General features: G+C 34.8%; 1 long non-coding RNA gene across 2 annotated transcripts in view; it reads right to left on the bottom strand.

Annotated features, from left to right (window-relative positions):
* LOC104711175 overlaps nt 3,673-8,768 on the bottom strand; it is a 15,147-nt gene continuing 10,051 nt past the window's right edge. For both annotated transcript variants that reach the window (XR_002033458.1, XR_755216.1), the window contains 2 exons: nt 3,966-4,035; nt 3,673-3,774 (listed from right to left, as the gene is read on the bottom strand). This is a non-coding gene — a long non-coding RNA (uncharacterized LOC104711175). The remainder of the gene's footprint in view (nt 3,775-3,965; nt 4,036-8,768) is intronic.

The raw sequence follows: 8,768 nt of genomic DNA, 5'->3' as shown, positions 1-8,768 counted from the left end.
TATATATATATATATATATATATATATCTTGAAAATAATTATAATTTTTTTTATATCTTGAACATAATTATAAATGATTTTATATCTTGAAGATTATTATGAATGAATTTTTTATATCTTAAAAATAATTATAAATGATTTGTATTTAACTATTTACTTTAGCTTGAAAAATAAAAAGTAATTAATTATAAGAATGAATATATTAGAGATATATAAAAAATATTTGGATATTGAATAGAAAATGTCTTTTAATCATGAAAACCCATAAATAATTTACTATAATATATATATTTTTTTAATTTAGAATTTTCTTTTTAAGTGTTGGTCAACGCCGGTCTTTGCCGGAGTCAATTGACCGGTGTACTGGATTATATGTCTATGATGTTGACCGCATAACGTCATATAGTTCATGCATGTGGTCATGTAATACATATACTTTGTGTAGTTGAATATACAATAATATACTTGGCATGTGTGACCATGTATTCACCAATACTTCGTGTAGCTAGCCATCTTTTTTCGTAAAAAAAAAAAAAATTTCTATAGTTTCCATAGAACAAACAATAATTAAAGTGTAATTAAAAATTACTTATGAAGTGTCGACAGAAAATTGTTTTAAATAAGATGATCACAGAAAATCACGGAAAATATCTTCCCTAACTGAGTAGATTACGAGTAAACAATTTTAGCAATGATCACAAAATATTAAGGCTTAAAAGAGGAATTTATGTCAACAACTAATTATGGGAATAAATCAAATCAGATATTATCATGCTTTCTAACCAACTAATTTAATATGTCATAACTAATTCTTCAGATTACGAGTAAAACAATATTAGCAATGATCACATAATATTAAGGCGGGAAAGAGGAATTTATGTGATCACATAATATTGAGGCGGGAAAGAAGAATTTATATCTGTTTAACTAATTATGGGAATAAATCAATTCAGATATTAAGATGCTTTCTAAACAACTAAATTGATATGCCATAACTAATTCTTCAGATTCTAAGGTTTTTAAAAACATTAGAAAAAATAATAAGCTTCCTCATCGTGGAAAAATTCATTTTAACATTGTCAAAATGAAGAAGAGAAAAAATAAGCTCCAATGCGGATCTCAAAAGAACACACAAAGCAGTTTTATAAAAAAACGAAAGTCACAATTCAATGATGAAAACCTAAATCCTAATACAGTCAGTAATCAAAGTGCAGTAATTCAAGTTGAAGCAGTTTTCAACTGACTTTTCGATGGTTTGAATCACAAACCTGATTATGCAAAAAAGGTTTCTCATCTTCACCCGAATCACCCACATGTGTTTAGCTTCCAATCTGGTATGGCCATAGTAGATATGTTAAATATACTTAGAAATTATTTAAACATGTTATCTAAAACTGTTTATTTTAATAGGATCTTCTACTAGGACTACATCTAAATCAAGACCAGTGTTGTCAGATGTTACAAACCTGCTTGGCGGTCCCAACCGTGACAAACATGCGGCAGCAGCAAAACTTATAGCTAATACAGTCAGTATCAAAGATGGGAAGCTTGAATCTGCAATTACTATACAAGGTTTGTGTTAGTTCATAAATAACCATTAATATAAAAGCTATCGTCTAATAGCTACACCTAAGTGTTATTCGTATTCAGGAACCTTCCTTCCTCATGATATTACCTTGCCCAACCATTCACAAATTGCGGAAGATACTCCACCTAACAAACAAAGACAAACCAGCAGGATATTTAAACAACTTAGTTCTCCATCAGTAAATAGCAAACAAGGTATTACACATAATTATTATCAACAGTAGTGATTTGAAAATGTCTTATGACTGTTCACTTAGTAGGTAATCATCTTTACTGTTATAGTTAACTAATCTGTCTCTATTATAGCATCAAAATGAAAAGGAGACTAGACTGAAACAAGTATCTTTCATGGGTGGTGAATGATGATGAAATGATGAATGTATGCAATGGTGAGATGTGAATGGATAGATGGATGGGTGTTTCAATTCCCCTTATGCTGTTGCAGTATAAGAGGTATCAATCCTAAATGAGTGTTTGTGAACAATTAAGATATGTATATGAATCTAAGTTAAGCCAAATGCAAAGATTGTTTGTCACTACAATCCTAAGATGAAAATGTAAAGATGCAGAAAGTAAAACTACAAGAACTAAGAACTAAATGTGAATGGAACAGAATGATTATGACTATATGAAGCTAGAACAGAAATAGAAACTACTATGATGAACTAATACAAGACAATAATTAACAGGACAATGAGTAGATGAAACAGTAATGCAAATAGGAATGAAACAGAACAATCACAAATCATAAACAAGAGTTCTGGGGATGAACTCAAGCAAGCACTCGACCGAGTGTAGGTCGAGTGCAGGGTCGAGCTGGATAAATCCGAGAAACAGAGCAACACAATAAAAACAGAGCAATGCAAATACGAATCAAACAACAAGCAAGCAACATGATTAAGACTTAAAAATCAATAAACAAAGAAGGCCTTGAGGAGGGATTCATGGGCTGAACTAATCATTGTGGTTATCTAACTTGGTCAACAAATCTCAAGCAAACTTTGAGCTAATCTCTAGACATATAAATCTAAGACAAGTTTCTTCCACTCTCATGGCAAGAAACAATCAAACCTATGCAATTCTAGACTTGTTCTCACACAGTAAAGAATCTACACAAGCAGGCATTAAGCAATACATCTCAAACCAAACAAGACCTCTAATCTCTTAGCAAGCCTAATGGTAAGCTCTAGATCTAGCCTTATCTATGCTCCTTAAACATTGGTGTGATGCTAAGATGCTTGAAATCAAACCCTAACCTCTCAGTTCAGGATTAGCATTAAGAACATCTAGCCTAGAAGAGATTCTACCACAATCAAGCTTGACCAAAGCAAACAAACCTCAAACACAGCCCAGCCTAACCCATCCTCAAGATCCTAAGCACTACTCACAAGAACACATGATGAACATCAAAGTCATAAACCCAGAAAATCTCGAAACTTGCATCAAATGAAAGATAAGAACAAGATCTACAATGTTGCAAAAGGAATCAAACCCAAATTCTTAATATATTGAAAGTTATGGAACCAACAATATTGAAGAATCTAAGAGTTTTCTTAAAAGGGGTACAAAATCTAAGAAAATAAAAAGGCAAAGGGAATAATTCCTTAAAAAGCAAAAACTAGGTTTCTGACTCTCTAAGAAGTTTGCACCCCTTGGTGGCTGCAGGTACAAGGCTTTATATAGGAGAGGAGGTGGAAGCCCTAAAAACGCTAAAAGACAAAATAGTCAACGGCTCGGTCAATTCGACCTGTGCTCGGTCGAGTGACAGGTTGAGCTGGCTTCTCTCGTGCATTCTCCACTCGGTCGAGTCCTCCTCAGCACACGGTCGAGTGTCTGGTCGAGTGTGCGGTCGAGTTGGACTATGGACCTTGGTTCTTCAGCCTTAACTCTCTTGCTTTCCCTTCATGATTGGCTAACTTCTCCTCAGCATTGCTTCTGTGCTCCTTAAGCTCCAAAATCACCTGATTATGCATGAAAAGATGCAAATGCAATGCAACTAAACTCTAATGCATGATTAGTGCTAAAGCTACACAATAATGGCCTAAATGGATAGCAAAAGATGCAAAAGATGTGAATAAACTAAGGGAAAACATGGTAAAATATATGAACATCATAGACCAAAAACACAGTTCCGTCTTGCAAAATTCCTTGCTAGGCAAAAGAAACCAAATGCTCTTCCGATTCCAGCTGCAACATTCACAGAAGGAGACGATAGCATCGACAACCAACACATACAAAGAGGAATGAACACAAGTAAGAAGTCATATGTGATTTACATAAATATTGATTTTACGTGGTTGCAAGTTTATTTTTAATACAAACTTCATTTGAAAATGGAAAATGAAGAAGCTAATGGAGATAAAGAGCAACAAACATACCAATGTAGTAGCAGTTCGGACGATGGTGATTCAGAAGACTCAGAAGGCGAAAATGGGGTTGAAGATGTTCCTGCAGATGTTATGAAAGGATATCAGATTTTGGACATATTAGATGAAAGTTTGATAAAATCATTTGGATCCAAATCAAAAAAGACTCCTACACCTAAAGCTAAGAAAAAAGCGACAGGTAGATATCATCTAATATGTGCTATGATTGTTAGTATTGATGAGTTATGAGTTAAGTATTTTGTAATATTAACAAATGTTTTATACTATATGTAGAGTATCTTGACCATGGCGACCCTGATTTTACATGTTCATATTGTGGAGCTATTATGTGGTATGGGGAGCGGATTAATAGGCACAAGAGGGATAAAAATCCTACTTTCACACAATGTTGTTTGCAAGGATCTGTTAAACTTCCTTTTCTACATAATCAGCCTGAGTTGTTATTTGCGTTGTTAACAAATGATGACGAATTGAGTAGAAATTTCAGAAAAAATATCAGAGCATACAACATAATTTTTTCATTCACCTCACTTGGTGGGTGTTGCGAAAACTCAGTTGTCAAAGGTCATGGTCCTAACATGTTCCAGATACAAGGAGAGAACTATCATCTACTTGGTAGTTTGAAGCCTACAGACAGTGATTTTCTAAAGTTTTCACAATTGTATATTGTAGATATAGAGAATGAGGTTGAAAACAGAGCTGGCATTCTGAGGTATGTTAAACACCAATGTCAATGAACATCTACACATTATAAATTACGATAGTTAACTGATTGTTTTCTTTTTTCAGTAAAGCAAAAAATTCAGGAAAATATAAAAAGAAACAGAAGTTAAGACATGATGTGATTGATGCTATAATCAAGATGCTAGATGCTGTGAACCCTTATGTTGAAAACTTTAGATCAGCTAAAGAGCGGCTAGATACTAATCCTGAAGAAAGTTTTCACATGAGAATTGTTAGTGATCGTCAAAAAGACGGACGAAACTATGATGTACCGACATCATCAGAGGTTGTTGCTGCATTAATTCCAGGAGACTTCCATGTTGCAATGCCTACTCGGAACATTGTGATTGAAGAGAAATCAGGAGAATTACAAAGAATAAGTGAAATACATCTAGCCTATCTTGCTCTACAATATCCATTGTTGTTTCCTAAAGGACCTGGTGGTTGCAAAAAAAATCAAAAGAATCGAGATCCGGAGAAAGAGAGGAAGTGCATCAGTATGCGCCAATGGTTTGCCTTCCGTATACAGGAGAGGAAGAATGAATCACATAGTCTGTTAATGTCCAAAAGATTGTTCCAGCAATTCTTAGTGGATGCTTATACGACTATAGAGACTAACATGTTAACTTTTCTCAAGCTAAATCAGTCAGCTTTGAGGGCTGCTAATTATAATACGGTGAAAGATGCTGCTAATCAATGAAACACATATTTGAATGACCAAGGGACCAAATGCTACTTGCCAGCTTCTTTTGTTGGTGGACCTAGATATATAAGAAATATGTATCTAGATGCAATGGCAGTTTGTAAGTATTATGGATTTCCTGATCTATTCATTACATTCACTTGCAACCCTAAATGGCCTGAGCTGGTTCGATTTTGTGAAGCAAGAAAATTGAATATTGATGATAGGCCTGAGATTATTAGCAGAGTGTTCAAGATGAAGCTCAACTCTTTAATGGATGATCTAACAAAAAAACATATGTTAGGACGGACAGTCTCATGTAAGTCTCCGNTTGCTTCTCTATTGTTAGCAGGTGGAAGGACATCACATTCTAGGTTTGGAATTCCTATTAATCCGCATGAAAGTAGTGTTTATACAATGAGTCCGGGTTCAGATCAAGCACAGCTGGTGGAAGAAGCATCCTTGATAATATGGGACGAAGCTCCAATGATGAGCAAACACTGTTTTGAATCGTTAGATAGAAGTCTGTCGGATATTATAAAAAGAGCTGGTAATCGACCTTTTGGTGGAAAAGTTGTTGTATTTTGTGGAGATTTCAGGCAGGTGTTACCCATCATCCCAAATGCAGGAAGAGCAGAAATCTGTATGAGTGCACTAAATGCTTCTTATCTGTGGAAGAATTGTAAAGTATTGAAGTTGACCAAGAATATGAGGCTTCTTGCGAATAATTTGAGTCCTACAGCAGCCAAAGAGATAAAGGATTTCTCATAATGGATACTAAAAGTTGGTGATGGAAAGATTTCTAAACCTAACGATGGTGAAGTGATGATAGATATCCCCAAAGAGTTTTTAATCACATCGGTAGATGATCCTATTGAGGTAATAAGCAGAGAGGTTTATGGAGATCCTAAATGTTTGAAAGATAATGATGATCCTAAATTCTTTCAAGAAAGAGCAATCTTATGTCCGACCAATGAGGATGTTGGCATAATCAATGAGTATATGCTTGATCAGCTTGAAGGTTAGTAATATTTGTTTTTAAAATATTCATGTTTCTAAAATATTTTACGTTTTCTCAAAGATCTAATATATATACAAACACTTATTAAACGTGGAATTTGATTTGTAGGTGAGGAAAGAACATACCTAAGTTCAGATTCTATTGATCCAGCTGATAAACGTTTTGAAAATANCTAAAGGGCCTGATCGTGTATCAGTTGTTGTTGAGCCATCTTCGACAGAAAAAGCACTGAACAGGAAAGCTAAGAATGTAAGAAAGGAGACTCCGGTTCAAAATACTGAAGGTAGTGGTACTGTTGATGAAATAAAAGATTTCTTCGATGGCAGGTAAATATTTATATTATCTGTATTATTTGACCATAATGAATCAGACCAGAAATTTGAAAAAAATTTAGCATATGATGACCGAATTTTTAATGGCAGGTATGTTTCAGCTTGCGAAGCTGGTTGGAGAATATTAAAAAATCCCATAACTTACAGGTCGACATCAGTTCAAAGGTTGTCTTTTCACCTAGAAGGAAAGCACCTAATATATTTAAAGGGTGATGATGAAGTAGAAACAGTTTTGGAGAGGGGGGAGTTAGTGAATTCTATGTTCCTCGCTTGGTTTGAGTTATGCAAAGTGAGTGAATTGGCGAAAACAAAAACATATGCGCAAATCCCTGAGTTTTTCACATGGGATGGGAAGAAAAAGAAGTTTAATTTAAGAAAGAGGCCAGGTACGACGATTGGAAGGATTAACTACGTTCCAATTGGTTTCGAAGATGGATATTATCTACGAGTCCTTCTTAATACTATCACAGGACCTGAGTGTTTTGATGACATTAAAACTGTTGAAGGAGTCGTCTATGGAACTTAGAAAGAGGCATGTTTTGCTTTAGGGTTGCTAGACAATGATCAAAAATATATAGATGATATAGTGAGAACAAGTTTTTGGGGTACTGGAAACTACTTACGTCGTCTATTCGCTATAATGCTACAATCTTTTAGTTTATCTCAACCAGAAGTTGTTTGGGAAAAAACTTGTTCTCTTTTAACTGAAGATATAGAGATGAGACGGAGAGAATACTTTAACCGACCAGGTAAAACATCAATCTTTTATGATCATTACAGTGTCTATTATGTGCGAGTTATAATCTAGGTCTGATTTAGGATTTTCTTTTTGATTTTGTGAAGATCTTATTCTATCCAATGACGATAAGCAGAGGTTTGGTTTACTCGAAATAGACAGCATATTAAAGGGCAATGGAACAAGGTTGTCAGCCTTTGCCACAATGCCTACACTTCCAGAAGATATAATTGATGATACTAATGTGTTGATTGTTGATGAGAGAGACTATGACCGGAAAGAGCAGCAAGAAAAACATGATTCATGGTTAAAGTCTATGACAAACGAGCAAAAAAATATACAGAGAGATCATGGAAGCAGTGGATAACGACATGGGTGGTGTGTTCTTTGNTTACAGGTCGACATCAGTTCAAAGGTTGTCTTTTCACCTAGAAGGAAAGCACCTAATATATTTAAAGGGTGATGATGAAGTAGAAACAGTTTTGGAGAGGGGGGAGTTAGTGAATTCTATGTTCCTCGCTTGGTTTGAGTTATGCAAAGTGAGTGAATTGGCGAAAACAAAAACATATGCGCAAATCCCTGAGTTTTTCACATGGGATGGGAAGAAAAAGAAGTTTAATTTAAGAAAGAGGCCAGGTACGACGATTGGAAGGATTAACTACGTTCCAATTGGTTTCGAAGATGGATATTATCTACGAGTCCTTCTTAATACTATCACAGGACCTGAGTGTTTTGATGACATTAAAACTGTTGAAGGAGTCGTCTATGGAACTTAGAAAGAGGCATGTTTTGCTTTAGGGTTGCTAGACAATGATCAAAAATATATAGATGATATAGTGAGAACAAGTTTTTGGGGTACTGGAAACTACTTACGTCGTCTATTCGCTATAATGCTACAATCTTTTAGTTTATCTCAACCAGAAGTTGTTTGGGAAAAAACTTGTTCTCTTTTAACTGAAGATATAGAGATGAGACGGAGAGAATACTTTAACCGACCAGGTAAAACATCAATCTTTTATGATCATTACAGTGTCTATTATGTGCGAGTTATAATCTAGGTCTGATTTAGGATTTTCTTTTTGATTTTGTGAAGATCTTATTCTATCCAATGACGATAAGCAGAGGTTTGGTTTACTCGAAATAGACAGCATATTAAAGGGCAATGGAACAAGGTTGTCAGCCTTTGCCACAATGCCTACACTTCCAGAAGATATAATTGATGATACTAATGTGTTGATTGTTGATGAGAGAGACTATGACCGGAAAGAGCAGCAAGAAAAACATGATTCATGGTTAAAGT

Source organism: Camelina sativa, chromosome 9, assembly GCF_000633955.1.
Source record: "Camelina sativa cultivar DH55 chromosome 9, Cs, whole genome shotgun sequence".
NCBI classification, from domain to species: Eukaryota; Viridiplantae; Streptophyta; class Magnoliopsida; order Brassicales; family Brassicaceae; genus Camelina; species Camelina sativa.
Note: the sequence above shows the minus strand (reverse complement) of the source record. Positions and strands in the feature narration are given on the sequence as shown.